This window comes from Ursus americanus, chromosome 18, assembly GCF_024610735.1.
Source record: "Ursus americanus isolate L20-20 chromosome 18, mUrsAme1.1.p, whole genome shotgun sequence".
Classification (NCBI taxonomy): domain Eukaryota; kingdom Metazoa; phylum Chordata; class Mammalia; order Carnivora; family Ursidae; genus Ursus; species Ursus americanus.
The window spans coordinates 45,473,926-45,498,300 of NC_142144.1; the positions used below are offsets into that span (position 1 = coordinate 45,473,926).

The window sequence follows — 24,375 nt, forward strand, 5'->3', positions numbered from 1 at the left end:
GGACTACATACGGTGTCACTTTCCTTAGTTATATTTTTGTTCTAAACATACACTCTCTATCAGTGCTTCTGAAACTGTCATGTCTCTTTTCTAATCCATTCCAGACCAGTGCTTTTGTAAAATACTGTACAATAAAAATAAGTTACTAGAAAGACATTTCATGGGATTGAATGTCAAAGCAATGGCGATAAGCTATGTATGTTTCTGAACGATAACTTGCAACTTCTGTACTTCTCTCCTTCCAGGCGGACAGAAGGTCACAGACCAGCCCTGGTCTATGGACTATACTTGAGGAGGACTTCTCTGGACAAGCAGGGAGGACCAATGCAAACGAAGTTTTCTATTTTCTTTTGTAAAACCATCTACCTCTTAATCACCAAAGTTATAAAGTTTTACAAGCTGAGTAACCTCTGCCAGTCAGTCGCCATGGCCCCTTCGGTTAATCGCTTGTATGATTATTTAGTTAATATTATTTTAAACCAACTCACTTTTTTATATGGATCCATTTTTTTAATGTCTACTCCACGTAAATAGAAAATCAGTTTCACTTGCCAAAAATAAGATGCAACTGTGCAAAGAAGTGGTAGGAATAAGTTGTTATTCAAGTCTAGGGAGAGAAATGGTGGCCTGCTCCGAGAAAAGTTCAAATGTTACCAATGCAGAACTAAAACTTCCTACTTGATCTAATCAGGAAACTGAGAGGAAATTAAAGAGAACTTTTACTCATTATGCATTTTAATGCTATGTCCTGTCCAATTATGTCCCATCTAAAACCAAGGATCAAACAGTAGTTTCCCTGTTCTTCAGAAAACAGGGCAATATGTTAACTCACGCCATATGAGGACCATCCGAGTTGTCCACCATGGTTATGTCTGTCTACAGCCCCCCGTCAGGTGGTCCAATCACAGGGATAACTGCACACAGGTGTCAGATGTCACACTTCCCCCCTGGGTCACCCTGTCTTACAGACCACTGATGCTGTAGACCGTAGGCTCATTGCAATTCTGAAAGTAACACTCTCCTCAGATCTAACCAGTCTTTATGAACCTCTTTTTTTTTTTTTTTTTTTTTTTAAGCAGACACCACGTGCAATGAGGGGCTTGAACTCACAGCCGGGAGAGCAACAGTCCCGTGCTCTACTGACTTGAGCCAGCCAGGCGCCCCTATGAGACTTTTTGGACTCCAATTGTAGCATCTGACACACCATAAGTACCCAACTCACTTGTATTTTCTTCCTTCTTCCAATAATAACCAGTTTCTTCTCCTGATGAGACCAGAAAAATATTTTTTAAAGGCTGGAATTCCCCCTCGGGCTCCCTTGTAGCTACAAGGAGAAAAACTAATTCATACCCACTTATTTTTTACTGTTGGAGTGATTTAATCACAATCCACAATTTTTTTAAAGAGAATATTTTGCATGGTGGATACACAAAAATATTTACAGAACCCACCAGAAGTTAGCTGTTATGGCTAAATCAGATAATTCACAAAATAAAGACGGCTTAAAACACCAAAACAAAAAAACCATGATCCACAGTTATCATATTGGTCATATCCGACGGATCTCAGAGGTTTGGCTTGGTCTCTCAGTTTTCATATATCTACAACTCTATCCAACTTGGAGCATTACTCTGACATCAGGAACAGAGGCTCCAGGGTCAGAAGCGTCATTCAGCCGGTTGTGAATTCTCTGTTAATTACGCTCACCTACACGCCAGACCCCGGCTTCTCTGTACCCGCGCCGTGCGTACGCACCGCCCGAAGGTTTAAATTTGTGTCATATTCCCAGAGACGCGAATATGAGCCGAATCTTACAACAATGGAGAGATCCTTCCGCAGGCATTTCTTACCTAATGTTGAACTTTTATCAAAGAATTTTTCCCCCTCAACTAACAGTTTCAAATAAATGCTAACCATACAGTGTCTCCTCTCTTCCCTCAGGATATACAAACCACAGAATTCCGATGACTCACCCCAAAATAGCTTATGAATATGCCAGGGGCGGAAGGGCATGCTGTTTGGTTCTCTAAAACTTCCTGCCAAACTGAAGAAACTGAACATACACAGATATTTGGGGACTAACTGTGAGTAATAATGAGAATTTAATCCCCTTTAGTCTTCTGAGTTAGCAACAGCTTGCCTAACATGTCCGGTTACATCCTGTTTGCTACACATGTGACTCCTCGAAAAAATAATAATATAATATTAATAGCACAATGTTGCATTGTTAAAACTGCTATTATCTATGTCAGTGGTTCTCAAACATTGGCAGCCATTTGTAGGCGAAGGTCATCTCTTGGAAGAACTATAAATTCATGGCTTTATGAAACAAACATATTATTATTGTGTCTTTGAAATAAAAAGTCAGGATTCAATGTATGGAATTGCAAGGCTGCACAAGCCCTCAAAGAGGAAAGGCAGTTACTTCTATTGATTAAAATCTTGGATTTGAATCTCAGTTCTTAACCCCAGCTATGTCACCTTTAGTGGGTGCTTGACCTAAGTCCTATTTTCCCCATATGTAAAATGAAGAGGATAATAATACTATGTTTAGGGTTAGGATTCTAGGTCCATAGGGTGAGGATTAAATAGGGAAGTACGTAAATAAGGAGTCCTGCTAAGTAGCTAAATTACCTAGTGCGATTTCTTTTCACAAATAATGAATGTGAAGACCAAAGCCGTGAAGTGACCTTGGAACAGTCACACACCCATCCCTGCAGGGCCCAGAGGATTAGAATGCTGTAGTTAAAAACAGGCTCTGGAGCCAGTCAGCCCAACTCAGGCCTCAGTTTTCCTCCTTGCAACTGTATAACCTCGGACAAGTCCCTTCATTTTTCTGTGCCTCAACATTCTTATCTAGAATATTAAAACAATAATAGTATTTTTCTCACAGGGTTGTTAGGACAGTATAAAAATGGAACATATAACAGGGCCTGGCACGTACTAACTAATCAATAAATACTAGTACACAGAAACCGAGAAGTTCTGGTTCTTCCAAAAACAAATTTAAGAGTAAATAAAAGTAAATGCCAGATTCTTTAAAACTAAATCCATAAAAGCAACCTCAACCTAAAAATAAATAAGGAAAGAACTCAAAAAGTGTTTGATGCATGGGGCGCCTGGGTGGCACAGTGGTTGGGCGTCTGCCTTCGGCTCAGGGCGTGATCCCGGCGTTGTGGGATCGAGCCCCACATCAGGCTCCTCCGCTATGAGCCTGCTTCTTCCTCTCCCACTCCCCCTGCTTGTGTTCCCTCTCTCGCTGGCTGCCTCTATCTCTGTCGAATAAATAAATAAATAAATAATCTTTAAAAAAAAAAAAGTGTTTGATGCAGTTTACAAGGTGATCAGAATATTTGCAGATATCTTCTCAGATCAAGGTACGTGTCTTCTTTCGTGATGTTTACATGGCACATTTCCCTTTTGTTATAGAGGAAGGATACCAAGGAACAACTTCATATTTTAAACAACAACCACAATTGCAGGAGTCACTTTGATTGGAGTTTGAAAGGAATGCCAATATTCAGCCACCCTTGACATTCTGTGGAAGAAGCATAATGCAATGGCAAGCGCACCGGACTCCCCTTTCCAGTCCAGCCTCCGCCACTTGACTAGCTAGAGTCAAGTTGCTGACTCTCTGAGTTGCCAAGTATAAAATGGGGGCAGTTTCTGCCTTGTTACAAATGCTACATGGAAACAAGTATGAGACATGTTTCATAAATTTAAATGTTTTATTCATATGCATGCTTTAGACAGTGGTCGCACTTTAACTGACTTGTTTATTCAAAACCATTCTGCAAGAGGTAAGAGTCAGAAATATACTTTCCTTTTCTTTGCTTATTATATACTCAAAGGACATAGAGGCTCTCATTTTAAGGAGCAGTGCAGGAAAGAAACAGGAGAAAGCCTTCAAGTCCCAAAGAGAGAAAGAATTTGAAATGTGTCCATCTTGACATGTGAAAAAAAAAAATGCAAGACTATATGCTTCTATATCTCTTGACATAGTAGGTGCTTAAGACATATTTGTTAAAAGAATGGATAAGATGCAAGTTAAAGATTTTAGGACCCATTGTGTCCAGCCCCTAACTGACACCACTGTATCCCTACATCTCGTCCTAATTTGAAAATCACAGACTTAGGCACAGCCACTGATGGCCTCCAAGTTCTATGCCTTTAACTGCTAGCACCTTCACAAAAGGCTCAACAGGTGACTGTGGTATAGATACAGAACTTCTCCCCAACTCATCATTTTGTTTTTTTAAGCAAGAGACTACCCTTTGTCTTTGCATTGTCTTGAAATTCTGCAAGTGATTTCAATCCTGAGTTGAAACCAAGGGGTCAAAGGACCTGAGAAACCATACTTCCTACCCACAATAGACGTCATTTCCAAAAACGAGAGCAAAAATATCTTCATGATCTTTGTACTCCCCGTGTCTCTTGAAGCACCATAAAAACACGAATAGGAATGTTCAGTGATTTGGGATGAGGGCCTGGACAGGTATGGCCCCTCACAGCTCCTCACACACCATCCCAAAGAAAACTTGCTGAACAGAACTCTGCTTGGGGACTTCGGGGAGCACCAAGGTTCAGACTGCTGCCCTCCTAGGCATATCAGAACCAAAGATCAGATGGAGACGCGTCAGGGTTGCACATGTTTGCTGGCCCAGAACTCTCAGTGCGTCAGAGCCTCACCTGACACTGACTCATTGTTGGATAGAAAGCCAGGGCCTAATTGTGTTCGTCATGTGTCACTTTCCACTTGCAGCCAAGTATTCCAAGTCCTTGCAGAAAACGTTCACCTTGCTTTCCCACTACAGCCTAAAATATTTCTAGACGGCGCAGACTCCTGAATTCTCTTGACATCATGACTTTGCTCCTGTCTCTTCTGATGGCTCTCCTCCCCCATCACCACCCACCTCGGTATCAAACCTAATGCACAAGGGGGGGGGGCTCCTCCCTGTGGGCTCTCAATCCATATTCCTCCAACTCAGTTCGGTCACTCGGAGAGATAAGAGGCAGCAAGGATTACCAGATTTCCTAAATGCAACTGAAAACCCATGACCTGGGGCCAGGGTGACAGGAGCTTGTCTCTTTACCGAAAAACCAATTTTCTCGAATGCACAGAGGTAAGCCTCAATACAGATACTGTGTCTTACTCAAGCTTTATAAAAAATTCAACATGCCTGGCACAGGAGCTTAAGGCTCCAAGGCAGAAAATCTAAATTGGTAACAAAATCCTCCCAAAGTAATAGATGGTTCGCAGACATCAAAGAGTCAAACCCAACATGAAATATGTATTGGACAAAAATAGCATAGAGCCAGCTCTTGTTTCTTGATATTTCAGACTGTGTGCTTTCCCATCTACCAAGGCAGATTCCTTGTCTTCTTCGTTTGTGTGCACACTGTGCCTGCAAAGTGCTAGGAACATACATATTTTGGATTTTTTTGTTACAGAAATAAAGAATAGATGAATGTGAGATTAGTAAGAAATAAAGAAAGGAAATGAAAAGGGAAAGAAAAAAAGAAAGACTAAACCTGTGGCAAATCAGCATTTATTCTAAAAGCATAAGCAGTTTGTGTTATTTTTGTGTGAATTAACATCTTAATTCTAAAAATGATCCTCTGAAGCCCCATTCTGCGTAAGGGGTGGGGGGGATGTGACACCTAGCGGAGGAGCCTGATGTGGGGCTGGATCCCAGAACGCTGGGATCACGCCCTGAGCCGAAGGCAGATGCTTATCAACTGACCCACCCAGGCGCCCCCTGGGGGGGGGGGGAATGTGACACCTAACCCTTGAACTCAAAAGAATAAATTGGGGAAAGAAAGTTTCACAACCACTGTTAAAAAAAAAAAACACCCAAGTTATTCAAGATAAAAATACTGAACATGTGGTAGGATCAAACAAAGCTAATTTACTAAAGACTGGCATATTCAGTATTTTTATAATTCGAGAGGCAAGAAAGGCGCTGGTGGGGGCGCCTGGGTGGCTCAGTCGTTAAGCGTCTGCCTTCGGCTCAGGGCGTGATCCCAGTGTTCTGGGATCCAGCCCCACATCAGGCTCCTCCGCTAGGAGCCTGCTTCTTCCTCTCCCACTCCCCCTGCTTGTGTTCCCTCTCTCGCTGGCTGTCTCTCTCTCTGTCAAATAAATAAATAAAATCTTTAAAAAAAAAAAAGAAAAAGAAAGGCTCTGGTGGGCAAGAGCACACACAAAAAATACTTACATAAATAAACAAGCAAATAAAAGTAGGTGGGTCTCAAAGAATTTAGGGGACTTCAACAAAATAGAAAAGAGAGAACTTCAGGGACCAAACTGGGAAAGCTGTTTCCTAGGCACATGCGTGTGGAATGACTTAAATCAACACAAGCGATCACCAGGGAGGGAGGAAGAGATGGAACCAGAGCCATCCTTCCGCCTTCTGGAGGAATCAGGGCCTCCTAATTGTAAATGAGAATTAGTAATATTATACTATAAATATTAATAATATCTATTAACAAGTAACAGCTACAAATCCAAATTGGGTGGAAAATGGTGGAGAAAGAAAAATGTTGAGAGTGAGTGAGTCTGGCAAGATCATTTGGGGGTCATAGGGGAAGGCAAGGGCCGTGTCAACTAAAAGGCAAGTGTGTGGAGCCACCCTTGCCCACACTGGGGGGGGGCAGCTCTCTCCTGGGTGCTCACATAGCTCTGTTTACACATATAAGCAGAGCAAGTATTCTTATATATTGCTGATTTTGTTGTTTTCCTTGCCAATTTTATCACCTCCTTTCATGCTGTTAGCTTATAGCAGGTCCTTAATAAACAGTTGTTGAATGAAAAAAAATCAACTAATGATAGACTCTGACAATGACAGATTTTCAAGCAGCTTAAGTGGGAGTGAGTTTAGCTTAAAAAAAAAAACTGATACATGCTTTAAAAACAAAAAACAAAACAAAACAAAAACCTTAGACCTGACTCTAAATTTGAGCCTGCACTGGAATACCCTAAACAAGGAAATTCAATAAGAATGGTCTCCCAACCTGGACAAAGCTGAACTCTTATCTATTCTCTGCACCTGTAACCGCTTGATTTATAAATAGTTTGCCCTTTTACTTTGCTTCACGGTCAGCTGCACAGCAGAAGAAATGCCTAAGATCACGTTGCCGTTGTGACTAATCTTTGCAAGAGGAGTGCAGTAGATGAAAGGGAAAGCATCTCAGCTCTCCGAATCAGAAGCAAGAAGCCCGCTCACTCAACGTGGAGAGTTGCAGTGCAGGCATCTGTGATGTGACTTGCTTTAAAAGAAGAAAGAAAGAGAGAAAACAAAAAATAAAAACACAGAAAAGAATTGGGGTACCATGGGGCAGAGATAGCACAAGAAAATGATGGACCAGTTTCTGAGAATTTTTGCCATTATAAGACAGATATTACAATACCTTAATATCAGTTATAAAAATAACTACCCCAATGGATCAGCTCCATGGTATGTCACACAGCCTCAAAATTTGTCATTATGAAGATTATATGGGAGCATAAATAGTTACTTCCTATTGCTCTGGTTGATCTGATCAGTATTTACTGACCTCTTATGTACCAGCTCTGCTTTATCGGCTAGGTGTGCGGGAAGGGGTGAAACAGGCAAAAATCTGTCAGAATGAACCTAACATTCAGTATAACGTGCATGATATCATGCTATATCAAGGCCCAGAAAAAAACATACAGGACAGCAAAAAAGAAAGAAGAGCTGTGGTGGCCTGGCAGACAGTTTTAAATCTCGGTTCTGCCTTTGACTTATATAATGTCCAGCAGTCAGCTGCTCTTGCTGATTCTCTTTTCTACATTTCTAATCAAGGGGGATATGGGCTATTTCATAGTATTATTGTAAAGATTCAAGATAAAAAATGAATCAGAACTGAATCTGACAATACAATGTTCTAGGTGTTCAAAGAAATCTTCCCGGTAGAGAATACCCACCCCCTCCACACACAAAAGTAATATACAAAGTAATTTTTTAAATGTAACGCATGGCTAAATATGCAAAGACTAAAAAAAGCAAAATTCTCAGAGGCCAGAAACAATGGAAAAATACCCATGCAGAGATATAAGCAAGTGTTGAAACAACATTTGTCTTGTGGACATCTGCCAACCCACATTGGACCCAGGATCAGGGAAACAACAAAATGGGGGGTGGGGGGAACCTAACGCCTTGATTCCCCAGAGATCACACTTCTTTAAGATTTTATTTATTTGAGAGAGAGAGAGAGTGAGAGAGAGAGCACAAGCAAGGGGAGTGGCAGAGGGAGAGGGAGAAGCAGACACCCCGCTGAGCAGGGAGCCCCATGCGGGGCTCGATCCCAGGACCTCGAGATTATGACCTGAACTGAAGGCAGACGCTTAATTGACTGAGCCACCCAGATGCCCCAAGATCACACTTTTGAAGGTGTCTCAAATGTGTGACGCATCCTTACATCTGGTTTGAGAATAAAATACTCAGAAAGTTAATAGCCATACTGGAGGAGATAATGCTAAGTGAAATAAATCAAGCAGAGAAAGACAATTATCATATGATTCCTCTCATCTATGGAACATAAGAACTAGGATGATCGGTAGGGGAAGAAAGGGATAAAGAAAGGGGGGGTAATCAGAAGGGGGAATGAAACATGAGAGACTATGGACTATGAGAAACAAACTGAGGCCCTCAGAGGGGAGGGGGGTGGGGGAATGGGATAGACCGGTGATGGGTAGTAAGGAGGGCACGTATTGCATGGTGCACTGGGTGTTATACGCAACTAATGAATCATCGAGCCTTACATCGGAAACCGGGGATGTACTGTATGGTGACTAACATAATATAATAAAAAATCATTTAAAAAAAAAAAAAAGAAAGTTGCTAGCCATAATTCTGCACTCACCCGGGTTTAGGATCTTCTGGTCTCAATATCCGTGTGGACTTTAAAAACAAAAACAAAGCTGGAAAGTTAATTTACAAGACTCCTGGGTTGCTGATGCTTCTCACCCGTGCCCCACCCCCCTCCTCACCAGCACCTGACAGAAGTAAATATAAATTCTTTCTAGAGGAAAACTCTTTAAACTCAGGCTTCAAAGAGCTCCCACAGATAAGGTGGCAAGGCACATGGTGTTTACACGCAATAAAGCCAGCCACCAGGCATGCAAATCAATAGAAAGAATAAATTTTAACAAGTAGTCAAAATATTAAATAAGTGTAAAAAAAATATTAAATAAGTGTAGTAAATATTTCAAAGAAATAAATAAGTACAAAAATATGTAAAAGAGAATGAGATTTACAAAAATTGCCAGCAGATGTTTTAAAAGTGCAGTTCCTAGAAATGAAAACTAGAATCACAGAAATTAGAAATGCAGTGGGCGAGGTATCTGGCCAATATATGGGGTCATGGTTATTTTTGTAGGCTTGTATCAATGATCCATACTTTTTTTTAATCCTTATTTTTTAACAGCTTTATTAGGTATAATTGGTACACAAAGAACTGCACGTATTTAACGTACAATTTGATGAGTTTAGACAGATGTAAACACCTGTAGAATCATCACAACAGATTTGGAAGTGCATTATTACTGTGTATTTTATTGTTAACTACAGTTGCTATGCTGTACAGCAGATTTCTAGAACTTATACCTCTTGCTGAAGATGTATATACATACTGAAACTTTTTTTTTTTTTTGAGAAAGAGCGAATGCACTGGAGTGCACCAGTGGCGGGGGGGTGGGGAAGTGGTGGAGGGACAGGCAGAGGGAGAGGGAGAATCTCAAGCAGGCTCCACACTCAGCGAGGAGCCCAACCGACGTATGGCTCGCTCTTAGGACCCTGAGGTCATGACCAGAGCTGAAATCGAGAGTCCGTCGCTTAACCAACTGAGTCACCGAGGCGCCCCCCATAACTGAAACTTTATACCCAGTGAACAATAACTCCCCATTTTCTCCTTCCCCCAGCCCCTAGAAACTACTATTGTATTCTCTGCTTCTATGAGTTTGACTATTTCCGATTCCCTGTATAAGTGGAATCATGTAGTATTTGTCCTTCTATGACTAATATTAGTATAATGTCTTCCAGTTCATCCATGTTGTTGCAGCTGGCAGAATTCCTTCTTTTTTAAAACTATGTAATGTTCCGTTGTCTGTATATTCCACATTTTCTTTAGCCATTCACCTGTTGATGGACACATTGGCTGTTTCCATTTTTGGCTATTCTAAATAAGACTACAATAGCGTGGAGTATGATCCATACATTTTCCATGACGATATCATAAAATATAACGGTTCCTTAGAGTGAGCATTCTTAAGTGGGGCCCATAACCCTTAGAACTCAGGGAATCTGTGAACTTGAATAGGAAAAAATTTCATATTTATTTTCACTAGTGGATTCTAGCATTTCTATCAATTTTGAGTGTAAACAACAAACAATAGTACCTGTAACAATAACTGACTTTTTCACCATTATGAATCCCAGATATTTTTATATCATATAATTATTTTGCAGCTATCACAAAATATTGTCTATACTCATCTCATTAGAATCATATTACTCATTATAATAGACCTACAGTGACTTTCCTGTTATAAAGTGCTATTTTGGGGGTGTACGTATTACACCATCACGATTTTTAAATTTTTACATTTTTGCATACCTATGTTTCAAGGTAATTAGTTTATTTTTTATAATTGGCTTCTCTGTAGTCTGGTGTATTTTATTTTATCCATTTAAAAACCGTTATTTAGGGGCACCTGGCTGGCTCAGTCATTAAGCGTCTGCCTTCAGCTCAGGGCGTGATCCTGGTGTTCTGGGATCGAGCCCCACATCAGGCTCCTCCACTGGGAGCCTGCTTCTTCCTCTCCCACTCCCCCTGCTTGTGTTCCCTCTCTCGCTGGCTGTCTCTCTGTCAAATAAATAAATAAAATCTTTAAATAAAATAAATAAATAAATAATAAAAACCATTATTTAGAGAAGTCCCGAGACGTCATCTGACAACTACAGGTGTCCATGACACAAAACAGATTAAGAACAATACTACACACACACACACACACACACACACACACACACAAATTAGAAAAAAATGTTATGACTCTGAAAATTTAAATTTAAATTAATTTCCTTTTAATGGTGTGGAGGACCACAGGGGAAGGGAGGGGAAACTGAATGGGAAGAAATCAGACAGGGAGACAAACCATGAGAGACTCTGGACTCTGGAAACCAAACTGAGGGTTACAGAAGGGAGGGGGTGGGGGGACAGGCTAACTGGGTGATGGGTATTAAGGAGGGCACCTGTGGTGATGAGCACTGGGTGTTAGACGCAACTGATGAATCGTTGAACACTCCATCAAAAACTAATGATGTACTACTCTATGCTGGCTAATTGAACATAATTTTTAAAATGAAAAATTAATTAATTAATTTCCTTTTTATTTTTTAACTCTAAAAACGATCTTTATAAGTGACTTAGACAAATTTTATTAAGCATGTTTTTGTTTTGGCTTTCAAGTTTTTATATAGATGTTTGTCACAAATTCCATAGCGAAAGAGGAAAGGAGTAAAGAGAAAAAGAAGAAGCGGAAGACACGTTTTGCAATCTATCAAGCTATAAACTCTTACCTCCTGTCTTACCAAAAACAAAAAACAAAAACCAAAAAAAAAAAAAAAAAATCATTTGAATGCCTCTATTTTCTTAGTCATTTCCACATCACTCATCTAGAAATTTCTACTAGGCGTATTTTCAGCCTCTTGAGGAAGTAAATTACTTCAACTTCTAACCTGGCATGTAAAATAGAATTTCCTTTTCAGCTGTTTGCCTGAGTTTGGGTATTCCATGATTTGTTCTAACAACACTGCTTTATCACATTTTGTCTTAGATCTCTTTCCAAATTGTAGAAATGAAATTTAAATATTTTCCCCTCACACTGATGTTTTACTCACTTTAACTCCCTCTCTGGCCCTTTTGTATGGCATGCTATCTAAGTCCTTGGATTTCTGCATGTTTGTGTCTCAGGTTCATTAAACTCAGCTGACCCACCCCACCCCAACCAGAACTTCAAAAGAAGCTGGGAACAGCCACACTTGTTCTAGCTGGAACATCATCCTAAGTCCCTCCCTGTTTACTCTTGAGATGTTTGGGCCTCCTTTCATCTCCAGTTCTCAGATTCTGGCACAATAACCCAGCTCTGATGTCAGCATCTAACCGTCTGGATTCCAGGCTGTCACTGAAAGTTTTATGCCGTGATGATTCTGGGGCGGTGCTCTCCACACAAATTTTGCAGTTTCTACTGCCCTGAGTGAGAAATCCCCGTCTAGGAAGAGCCTTCAAATTCCCAGAGGACAGGGATGTGGACATCTATTGCCTCTTTTCATACAATCCAGCCAGACCTGGAAAGATCTGTACCATTAGCCACCATTGAAACAGGACTTTTCAACGACCCACTGTGTGATATCATTGACTTTCTCCTGTAACTAAAGTAAGATCAACCTTCTCATTACACTTTCATATCTACTTCAGCAAAGTGACATACCCGATAGAAGAGAAAAGCGGCCTTCCTCTGAAGTTTTCTCAGGGGTTGGGAAATGCAGAGAATTAAACCTCACAACCCCCCCAAATGTTTCTTACTCATCCTTTTCCCCCAAATCCTCACATCATACAGCAGTAGCCCTCTCTCTTTCTGTGTGTGTCCCTCTCTCTTTCTCTCTCTTTCTCTCTCTGAATCTCCAGCTCATTGCTGCTTTCTAACTTCCATGCAGCTATAAAAGAGAACGAGGACCATCACTATGAATTTTCATGAAGCAATTTCCCAAAGACAGCGTGGAGTGACTAACAGCACAATGCATAACAGCAGACGTATTATGCTCCCTTTTGTGTAGTGAATCATACATACACCTGCATCTCTACAAAAAAAAAAAAAAAAAAAGCAATAAATGAGCAGCCTGAAAACCATGCACGAGGTTACCTGCAAGGGGTGAGGGGAATATGGTGGAAGGAATATGCAAGGCAGTGACATTCCCTGGGAATTCCTAATTTTATGGTTTTGACTTGAAATCATGTTAATATTCTATATACTCAGGGAATAAAGAAAACTCTTAAAAAAGGATAAGAAACAGAAAAAAAACCTAACACTGAAAGCAAACTGAAACAAATGAATCCAATGTTATTTAAAAAAACAACAACAACAAACGGATCATATTACGGAGATGAAATGGCAGAAAGAACTACTCCAAGTCCCTTATGACCACAGCGTCTGACCGCTGACCTCGGACCCAGCATAAAGCAGGGAGTGGAGAACAGCGAACACGTTCAGAATTCTTAGTAATGGGTTTGTTTTTTAACAGTATGGGTAAAGGGATCCTGAAATTACTTTATTATTTTTTTTAATATTTTATTTATTTGAGTGAGAGAGAGAGTGTGTGTGTGAGAGAGAGAGCACAAGCAGGGGGGAGGGGTAGAGGGAGAAGCAGACTCCCCAGTGGGCAGGGAGCCTGATGCGGGACTCATCCCAGGACCCTGGGATCATGACCTGAGCTAAATGCAGACGCCTAACCGACTGAGCCACTCAGGGGCCCCTGAAATTATTTTATATCTATTATAGGATTTAGCAAATAAACTAATGTATGGAGATGGCTGAGAACCATGGTTTTCTTGCTGTGGAAGGAAGGGCAAACTGATGTGGAACAGGGAAGGCAAAAAACGCCGTGAGGATAGAACTGAGCTGGTAGTGTCGGCATGGGCTCAAGATTTCTTTCTTTTTTTTTTTTTTTTTTAAGATTTTATTTATTTATTTATTTGACAGAGATAGAGACAGCCAGCGAGAGAGGGAACACAAGCAGGGGGAGTGGGAGAGGAAGAAGCAGGCTCATAGTGGAGGAGCCTGATGTGGGGCTCGATCCCACAACACCGGGATCACGCCCTGAGCCGAAGGCAGACGCTTAACCGCTGTGCCACCCAGGCGCCCCATGGGCTCAAGATTTCTAATACACATATTTCTATATGCATGTGTATGTGCACATATATATGTATTTGTGGAATTCGTGGATGTGTATACATACAGCAGGTATTGGTGTAATTTACAGACGTGCATACGCGTATATGTATAGCATATGTGTGTACATAGAGATTCCGTGAAGAGAACTGAGATTCTATACATACACGTATACATACAGATGTGAGCCTGCATGCATACATTAACTACGATTCTACTTACAGAAAGGCTTAAAGGCTATCATAGCAGCAATGAACACCCCTAGTGCCCATTTCTTAATCTCAAATACCATTTCTCACTAAAGGGAACCAGGAATCCTAGTTTCCCTGATACCAGACTTCATTGAACTGCTCAAACTGAACCTTTTTAATTAACTTCTAAAATGAATAGTGATTACTAAGGATTAAAGATCTCTAAATATTCTCCATGTTCTTTTGAAAGGTATATCAAGACCCTCAACCTTTAATATTTTAAAATCAAATCAAATTCCTAGAGTCCTTTGGCAAATAATGTCTTAAAATCTTTAAAGGCCCCTATCTTATAATTTGAACAGAAATGAGCTGTGGATACGAGTTTACTGGGTTTGGGGATAGCAAAAATGTCAGAATGCTAGCAGGCCTAGACTCTGTGGATACCTGTGTCACCAAAGAAACTGTTTAGGAAATTAACTTGTAGATAGAGTAGCCTTCGTATAGAAAACACATTATCTTTCGCTTCAACGAAGTTTTCCTAGATTAGATAGTAGTTATTCAGGAAGATCTGTGATCTATGAGTTAAATCAAAGGTCTGTCATTAACGCTTCTTCTAACCTCTAGGCTTGAGAATAACGAAGTGAGCATTTTTTTTTAATCCAAGAAAGTCGCCCGTATAAGGAGAGCTGTACACATTTTGTTCACCCCAGATGACCTCATGTTTTGCATCCTATTTCAGTTGATTTAACTTTTTGGCACCAAACTTACAGTGTCTTTACCAAAAATAGTTAGCAGCCTTAGCAGGCCAGTAGATTATGAAGAGTGGCTTATCAAAAAGGCCCAAAAGAGTATCTGGTCTTCTCATACTCTTCTTGTAACGAAGTGGGACCTACCTTCAGAGGCTATCAGGAAGGAGCCCTTCAAACCCCCGCTAACCCCACAGCAAATGACTCAACCTGCTTCCTCATCATAAGGTCAATGAAGAAAGGTGTGGCCAAAGCCGCAAGGGGTAAAATCCCCTCATTGGGAGCCAAGGCACCATCCTAGGCAGGTAAACCTACGCTCTACCTCGCCTCGCTACGTCGTCGTCAGTCTGCCAGCAGGTCAGGAAACGTGGTGTCCTGAAAACTCAAAACAGGAAAGAGACCATTCAGGTCTACTAGTTCATTCTTCAGAGATCAAAAGTGAGGCGAAGTGAATTGCTCAAGACAAAACAAAACAGTGGCACACCTAGGACTAGAACTCTAATCGTCGGTCTAGACTCCAGAATTTTCTCTGCAACAGAATTAGTGTGATGCCGGGTTTTTTGTTTTTTGTTTTTTTTAATGTTAGCTGCTTTAGTCAGCTAGGATGGGATGGACACAAGTTATTAAATGTATATAAAGAAACTGTTCAGGTAAAATTGCCAATTTGTGAAAATCATTGCAGATGAAAACAAAGGCAAGTGGTGCGTTGTGAAGAAAAGGAAGAAAGAACTCGTAAAGCATGGCACGTTAGCACTGAGAAAATCCTGGAAGGTGATCTACTTCAACGTCTTCACAAGGGTTTTTTGTTGTTGTTGGGCCTTTTGTGGTTGTGTTTTCTTGGGGGGGGAGGGGAGAAGTATTTTGTTGGTTTGGTTTTGCTTGTTTCGATCCTTTCAAACAGCGCCCCCTGAGGCACCTTTTCTTCCCCGGGGACTCCGTGTGAAGAGCCCCATCTACTTCAGCCCCTTGTTCTATTTCATGGGAACTGAAGGCCAGACACCAAGGTCTTTCCCTAAGAAGCAGACACTTAATGAAGTAACGAAATAAAGATACTTTCTCAATCCGTTCTTACACTGCCGCAAAGGGAGGCGGAGGGAAAGGAGGAAGGGGAGGAGGTGGGGAGGGGATCTATGCTCCGCGCCCCTTGTCCGGAGCCCTGGCGGGCGGTGGGCCCCGGGCCGAGGCCGGCGAGCCCCGGGCCGAGCGACGCGCAGACCCGCAGCCGCACAGCGCCGGAGACGCCGCGGCCTCCCGGAGACTGGGAGGAGGCAGGAGGCGGCCGGAAAGCGGGAGATCCGCCCCGCCGCTCACCGCGCGGGTGGGAGAGGGAGCGCTGCAAGGTGCGGGCTCACTCCGGGAGCGAACATCTGGAGAGTGAAGGCCGTGCGGCAGGAGGTTGCAAAAGCAGATCGGGTCCCCGCGGGGCCGTAGTTTACAGTAGAGCGAGGATCGCCGCGCGTGTGGGCGCGCGGGACCGCGGGGGCGCTAAGGAAGAATCCCCACAGGCAAATTCTTAGGGAGAATGTTGTTCAGATCTTCCAGAAAGGGTTAGGTATATATGGATATCCTGCTGGATTGACAAGACAGTGCAATCTTCAAAGCTCTTTGGCAAAGGTCACTAAGGTTTCAAAATACCAGCCCGGAGCACCGTTGCTTTGGAAGAATGATGAATTAAGTGCCTTGGCTCCAAATGTTAGTTTTGATTCCGGGGAGCAGGAGACTCTAGCTTGGTGCTCTGGTTTAGGAAAGGACTGTGCCTGAGTAAAGTTACATGAAAGAATTATAAAATGGAGGGGTCACTAAAAAACGCATCAGGCCCAGCACTTTTTTTTTCTCCAAAAGTTAAATATTTAAAACAATCAAAACAGACCTTTATTTATCTTAAAGTTAATACTTTCCCAGGTATATTAATGACTCATTAATCGTTTGTAGAACTCAACACATTTTCATTGACTGTCATGTTCAAAGCAATGTAGGAGATTTAAAAAAGAAGACTACAAAGAGGGTCCTCTAACCATCTACCAAGGGGGGCCTGGGTGGCTCAGTTGGTTGAGTGTCTGACTCTTGGTTTTGGCTGAGGTCTGATCTCATGGGTCTGGGATGGAGACCCAGTGGGATCCGGGCTCAGCTTGAAGATTCTCTCGCTCTGTCCCACTCCTGCTCCCTCTCTCTCTCTCTCTAAAGTAAATAAACTGCTGCGCTCTCTCTCTCTCTCAAATAAATAAATAAATAACTCTTCTTTTAAAAATCTACCAAGAAAAGATCATTCTAAATCAATGCACCATTAATGTGCCAAAGTGGACATAAAAGTTCAGTGTTTAAAAAAAAAAAAGTTTAGTGTGTGATAAAGTTATGACCAAAAAATTAATAAGGAAAGAAAAGGTTATCCCTTTTGCGATATGAAAACGAAATGACGGGAAAAAATCCTGTCCGTGCTTCTCATCACACCAAACTCCTAAATTTAATTCAGAAGGAAGAAAGAATAAAGTATTTTTTAAAAATCATAAATCAACATGTAGCAAATTTAAGTATATATTTACTATTTGAGAATGGGAAGGACTAAACAAAATCTTTGAAAGAAATAACAATAAAAACCATTGATAGGCTTGACTAAACATGTAAAATCTCTTTAGGAAAAAAACAAATGAACTTAGAAGAAAAAGAAAAATATTTGCCAACATAAGCAACAATATACAAAAAGTTTATATCTTTATAATAGACAAAATATTAACAACCCAGTGTGATGGGTCCTGAAATAGAAAGTTGGTCGAACATTTTAATAGGCAAAAAATTACAGTTATAAACATTCGAAGAAATATTTCCAAAAAACGCTGAAACATAATTCATTCTCACAAAAAGTTAAATGAAAAAAGAAAACAGACGTGATATTTCATACATCCATTTATCCAAAAGGCTGCATGTTAATATTTTCTGCTAATGAAGTAGAATTAAAATAAGTGCTCATTTTCTGGAAATTGGAAAATAATTTCTGATGGATCATTGAAGAATAAATACTAAGAAGCTTACAAGTGTTCATACTCTGAACACAGTGATTCCATTTTAGAGACTTATGCATTGGAGTAGTCACAGATGCACAGATTTGTGGAAATAATGATTGTTGTTCAATGACTTGGGAAATGCATAAGATAAAATGTAAATTGCAAAAAGTGAGTTACAGTGAATGAAAGCCTGTTTGTACACATTATACACACTGTATGTATCATAAGCACATAGCTACACTGAAGACTGCAGGGAATATTCTAGGATATTGAGAGGTCATCACTGGGTCATGAAATTATGATTGATCGTCCAATATTTTTATAAGGAACATGAATTACTTTCATTACCAGAAAAATAAATATTATAAAATGGAAATCAATATGAAAGAACAAAAATAAATTATCCAACATTCTCAGGAGACCAAATAAAATTCTATAAAAATAAAAAGCAAAAACTTTTAAATTTCCTAAAATATTATGCAATTTAAAGCTAAGGATTTTTACAACTTAATCCCAAAGACAATAATTACTTTTACTATAATAGATCACAAGTCTATCCTCCTCCTCCTCATTACCATATATCATTAGCATAAGTGTTTCTTCACATGAGTGTCTTTTATGATTTCTAGTGACTTTTCACATTATTTTTACGTAATTATAGTAAATGGGACATATTGTTAAAATATGCGAGACGATCATGTAAATTTGAATATGGATTGAATATATTAAAATTGTTAATTTTGTAAGTTGTGATAATGACATGGGTTGCTCCTAAAACATATTCTTTCAATTAGCAATGCATAATGAAGTATTTATGGGTGAAATGACACAATGTCTAGAATTTGCTTAAATACTCTAGCCCCTCCACACACACAAAAGTGAGGGTCTAAATGAAACAAGATTGTAAAACTATTTATGATTCGTGAAGCTAGATGATAGGTTCATGAGAACTTACACTTTCTTCTCTCCTTTTGTGTACGTTTTAGATTTTTCACAATAAAAAGTTTTTAAAATGTCAATGGAATAGTTTGGGCAGCTACTAATAAATTTATTTTTCAGATAGGAAACCATCGTCCAAGAGAAATCCAACAGAATGACGCATTTTAAGGCAGTAGAATTTTTCCTCAGTACTTTTTATCTTGTTCAAGTATAAGATATCACTGGCTTTTGAGTTACTTCCCCTCCCCCAACACCTCCCGTTCTCCTTTCTGTTAACAACGTTTGCCACTACATGACTACTAGAAGTGAGTCAGGAACCATGGTGAACACTTTTTCAAGTCTCAATAATCTAAATGCCATTTGTCATATTTTTTAAAACCATATTCTCTGATTTGTATTTTTAATAAATAATAAAAGGCTCTTATTTAATGCATATTGTTTTAAATAGGTCAATATTCCCATCAGTTACAGGTAGAAATAAAAATTTATTTGTATAACTGTAAAGAAGTGCCACCCAAAAACCTGGCCCTACCATGCCGTTCCTTGTTGCCACAGCTGGGAGCAAAGCTTGAGAGGCCCAGTAGGACGGGAGAGAATGATGCAGCTCTCTTGTGTTATTTCCATTTTTGTCTTTTCTCCTGCTGTAGATTTGAGACGGGAGGCAGTACAGAAATATATTATTATAGGAAACGAAACCTCTTGCTTCTGAAAATCTCTCTGCACTTTCAAACTTGGTGTAAGACTTCTTTTTTTTTTTTAAAGATTTTATTTATTTATTCAACAGAGATAGAGACAGCCAGCGAGAGAGGGAACACAAGCAGGGGGAGTGGGAGAGGAAGAAGCAGGCTCATAGCGGAGGAGCCTGATGCGGGGCTCGATCCCACAACGCCGGGATCACGCCCTGAGCCGAAGGCAGACGCTTAACCGCTGTGCCACCCAGGCGCCCCTGGTGTAAGACTTCCGCTCACATACGGCGGTGTGTAGTCTGCCCGGCCCCAGAGTCCTAAGCTAGGTGGTCTGTTTTAGTGGTGGAGCCGCCGCGGGTGAGAAGCAACACAAGGGAGTTGAGGCCATCGGGCTTGTGTGATTCTAATACAGCCTCACGGTCCTTACTCGTCTCTGAACTCCTGCCTCTATGACTCATCCTCCGTCCTGTTCTCTCCCACCAGACGTCTTGCTGTTTGTAAGTTTTTCCTACTGTTTGTACCTTCAGTTTCCCCCCAAAGACCTTGATTTATCACCCTTTCGGTTACTCGCCTCTGCCTTAACCTTGGTTCCAAAGAATTCTCCATGCCCCCCTCCCAGTTTTTTTTTTTTAGCTTTCCCACTTTCCTGCTCCTCCTCCAGCCACTCAAAGCACACCCCAATATCGGTCGGCGTGGGGATCTGAGGCTCCCAGGGGCTCCGGAGTTGTGACATTGCGACCAGCCCTGAGAATGTGATTCTCACAAACTGTCACTTCGACAAAGATTTGTAAACTACATGCTCACACTATGTATTTCCTGGGGTGTCTTTACCTAATCACCTTGGCCAGAAGGAAAGGACGTGGGCCTCATTTACAGTCAGAGGGACAATGAAGCACTTTTACACTTCGGCGCATTTTGAAAGTATAGCTTCCCTCATATCCGCTCGGGGCAGATATTGCTTGCTGGTCACAGAGAAAATGAGTAACACTTAAACTCAAAGCTAAAACAAAAGTTTCATGTGAATCAGTATTTTCTAATTTTACCATAACTCAATCTTAGACCAGAAAAATTGCCCAGACGAATTAAATCAAAACTTGGAGTTTCACTTATTTTCCCTCAGTTTGCATTCAAACATTGTGTAACTTAAAACAGTTTCTTTTCAACTACTCACCTATTCCATGAAACATCTTTTTCCCTGTGGACTACTCTATTCAATTCAACCAAATTTGCTAGGCATCAATTATGTCCAAAATACTAAAACTACAAATGTGTCATAATAATCATAGCTGACAGTTACTGAGTACCTAATCTGTGCTAAGCACAGCAATTGTCATGTATTATTTTTTTTTAATATTTTATTTATTTATTTATTTGAGAGAGAGAGAGCAGAGCAAGAGAGAGCATGAGCGGGGGCGGGGAGGGTGGGCAGAGGCTGAGGGAGAAGCAGACTCCCACTGAGCAGAGAGCCAGACGTGGGGCTCGATCCCAGGACCCTGGGATCATGACCTGAGCCAAAGGCGGATGCTTAACTGACTGAGCCACCCAGGTGCCCCTATCATGTATTATCTAACCCTGACAGCAACACTATGAAGTAGAGGGGCTGTTATGTTCAACTACTAAACTGAAAATTCCTTCTAAAGTTAAAAACCTTAGATACAGAAGTTTAGAGATACTCTAAAGTGTTACCAAAAAATGAGTTACATTTTTAAACTAAAAAATGACGGGGCCCCTGGGTGGCTCAGTCAGTTAAGCGTCTGCCTTCAGCTCAGGTCATGATCCCAGGGTCCTGGGATTGAGTCCCGCATTGGGCTCCTTGCTCAGCAGGGAGCCTGCTTCTCCCTCTCCCTCTGCCTACTGCTCCCCCCTTGTGCGTGCTCTCTCTCTCTCTCTGTCAAATAAATAAATAAATAAATAAATAAATAAATAAATAAATAAATAAATCTTTTTTAAAATGACATAAGAAACACACATAGGCAAATACATAATCTTGGAGGCAAATGTGCAGAAGACCATCTCCCACTTATTCAGAGTTTGAGTTCATGATGGTGCTTGCCATTGATGTCCTCTTATAAGAGTTTCATCATTTGTTAGCATTTCTTGCAGGAGATGGAAAGGTGTGGGGGGAGAGGAGAAAGGACAGAACAACCGAATTTAAAGTTTTTCAGCAGCTAGATGCTCTGGTAAGAAGTTGGTGAAGGGATAACCAGAAATGACTGATTTGGCCAAGATTTTGCATTCTCCATAATCTCCAAGATCCAGATTTACATATCAGATTTGGACATTGAACTAGAAAGCATTCACTTTTGGCCAGAGGCTTTCTCTACATTATCCCATTTAGTGATTACAACTATATGACATAGTAGGTTATCATATTCCTGTTTTATAGGTAAGGAAACCAAGTGTCACAAAGATAAAGTAACATGTTCAAGATACCCACGTGGTGATGTCTTGGGGGAGACTAGCTGAGACAACTCAGGGAAAAATTGAGTTTTGAGATTAGGTAGACGTCAGTTCAGATTAGAGCTCTGATACATTGCTGCTATGTAATCTTGGACCAGCTCCTTAACCTGTCTGAACTTCTGTTTCCTTAACTAAAATGGAGATAATAATGCCTAATACCTAGACTTACCATAATAATTAAATGAGGTAACATATGTGCGGTAGATGAGAGTTCTTCAAATGATAGTTCGAAATGATCGTACAGATGATAGTTCTTCAAATTCCTACCCAACGTGATTAATGTAATAAAGGGAAAACCCAGGTCTGCCTCCATTGGGCCAAGACTCTCCCTCAAATGGCCATCACCGTACCCTAGAGTAAAAATGGAGAGAATGACAGAAAATAGAATGAAATTTATACGAGGAAAGGATGGAGGTAGGACCAGAATAAGGACGGCCAGGGAGAGCTCTTCATATTGAATGATACCATATCAAAGCTTCATTCATTTTAAGCAACATAAACCACATTTCTAAAGGAATTTATTGGAAAGATACGGGATGAAGTACCTCACAAGGAAACTTGAATAACCAGGCTTCTTGCACAACCAGGAAAAGAAGAACCAGTCATGAAGGCAGATTGGATAGTCTCTTCAGGATACAGCCAAGGGAATGAAGCCTCCAACCACTTTCCGTCCTTAAGCTTCTAAGTTTCAAGATCCCGAGAGGGAGAATCAGTTAGCCTATATTGGGTCATGTACTTGCCCCTTGGTTAAAGGAGTCTAGTCACCTTGAATGGCAGCCTGGTATACTTCAAATGACAGGTCCTAATTGGGAAGGCAGGATGCACCAGGAAAAATTGGAGTCCCTGAAGAGAAGGAGTATGGAAGGCTAAGCAGGTGGAAAGAACGGGGTCCACGACAAAGTATATGTGGATGGTGGGAGAAAAGGCACAGGAGGAAACCTCTTTTATACCACTAACCAAAATGTTTTCCAAGTGTTCCTTTTCCTGGGTGCCCCATGACAGTGTGGACTCCTTGAGGGCTGGGGGCTTCTTTGAATATCTGTCCTTAGTGGAGGTCTCATAGTCAGCAAATCTTAGCAAATCTTAGACTCACAGAAAGTTCCTATTTCACCACACCAGTGTCACCATGGAACCATTATTGGTTGGATCCCATAAACAAAAGAAGAATATTCATTTACAAATATGGCATATAGATGAGTAAAACTGAGGATTAGACGCCGAATCTAAATAGCAAATTGTTGATAATAATAATAAAGTTAATAATTTAATAATAAATTAGTTAAAAGTTCAAATTCCATTCTCTAGAATTTATGAGTAATATAAGTGAGAAAGAAAAAAGATCCTAAAATTCTGGTAAACAATAGTAACAACTTTTATTATATACTTTGATATGCACAATAAATTTATTTCTGCCTAGGTAGTTTTAAAAGAAAGTCAAAATTTCATTTAAAAAACAAATGAGAGGGGCGCGTAGGTGGCTCAGTCGGTTAAGGGGCTGCCTTTGGCTCGGGTTATGGTCTCAGGGTCCTGAGATCAAGCCCCGCGTCGGGCTTCCTGCTCAGTAGGGAGCCTGCTTCTCCCTCTCGCTCCCTCTGCTCCTGCTTAATCTCTCTCTGTCAAATAAATAAAATCTTTAAAAAAATGTGATGCAGACAGAAAGATGCTGGCCCTTTACGTCCATCCATGCCGGGCGAGACATACTTTATCCACTACCATGTCCCAACAATCCACAACTCTGAGTTGTTTGCTCACAAGAGCATATGTGTTTATTGATTTTCCCATACCTCTTGCGCATTCCCTTAGTGAGTAAGAATATACTTCAGAGGGTTAGACATAGAGCTTAAAACGTTGGAATACAATCTAAAACATGAGCCTTAAAACTAAATGGCTCATGTGGGAACCCAACTCATGTTTATTGGCCATGGACACTTGCGATTGGCAATGAATGACTTGCCCTTGGTGTTAGTATATTGTCCTGAACTAACCAAGTCACCTCTCAACTAAGGGTGACATCATAAATTCTCTCCGTCTACAACGGTTAATTTTAATGTGTCGATTTGGCTAGAGTGTGGTGTCCATCGATCCAGATGTGATGCTGCGAAGCTATTTCTTAGACGTGATTCACATTTAGTCAGGAGACTGAGCAAACAGATTACCCTCCACAATGTGGGCAAGTTTCAGCCAGTCCGTTGAAGGCCTTAAGAGCTAGGACTGAGGCTCAGGATAGACATGGACATATATGCTGTCGACCTGTTTCTCTGAAGAACCCTGAGTAATAGAAGATCGTATAGTGTTCCCGAAGTTTTCGTGAATGGAAAGTAAGCGACTTTCTTTTTAAAAATTTAGAATAGTTCAAGTAAGTGATTTTTCTCTGATTCTTTA

The 24,375-nt window shown here is 40.7% G+C and overlaps 2 long non-coding RNA genes across 2 annotated transcripts in view; both read right to left on the reverse strand.

Annotated features, from left to right (window-relative positions):
• LOC123781328 (uncharacterized) overlaps positions 1-24,375 on the reverse strand; it is a 165,106-nt gene that overhangs the window by 63,993 nt on the left and 76,738 nt on the right. The gene's annotated exons all lie outside the window — the stretch shown is intronic.
• On the reverse strand, positions 18,419-23,280 carry LOC148108602 (uncharacterized). The gene is made up of 3 exons (XR_015727551.1): positions 22,539-23,280; positions 22,163-22,344; positions 18,419-19,488 (listed from the first exon to the last, which is right to left on the reverse strand). It is a non-coding gene; the product is annotated as an uncharacterized LOC148108602 (long non-coding RNA).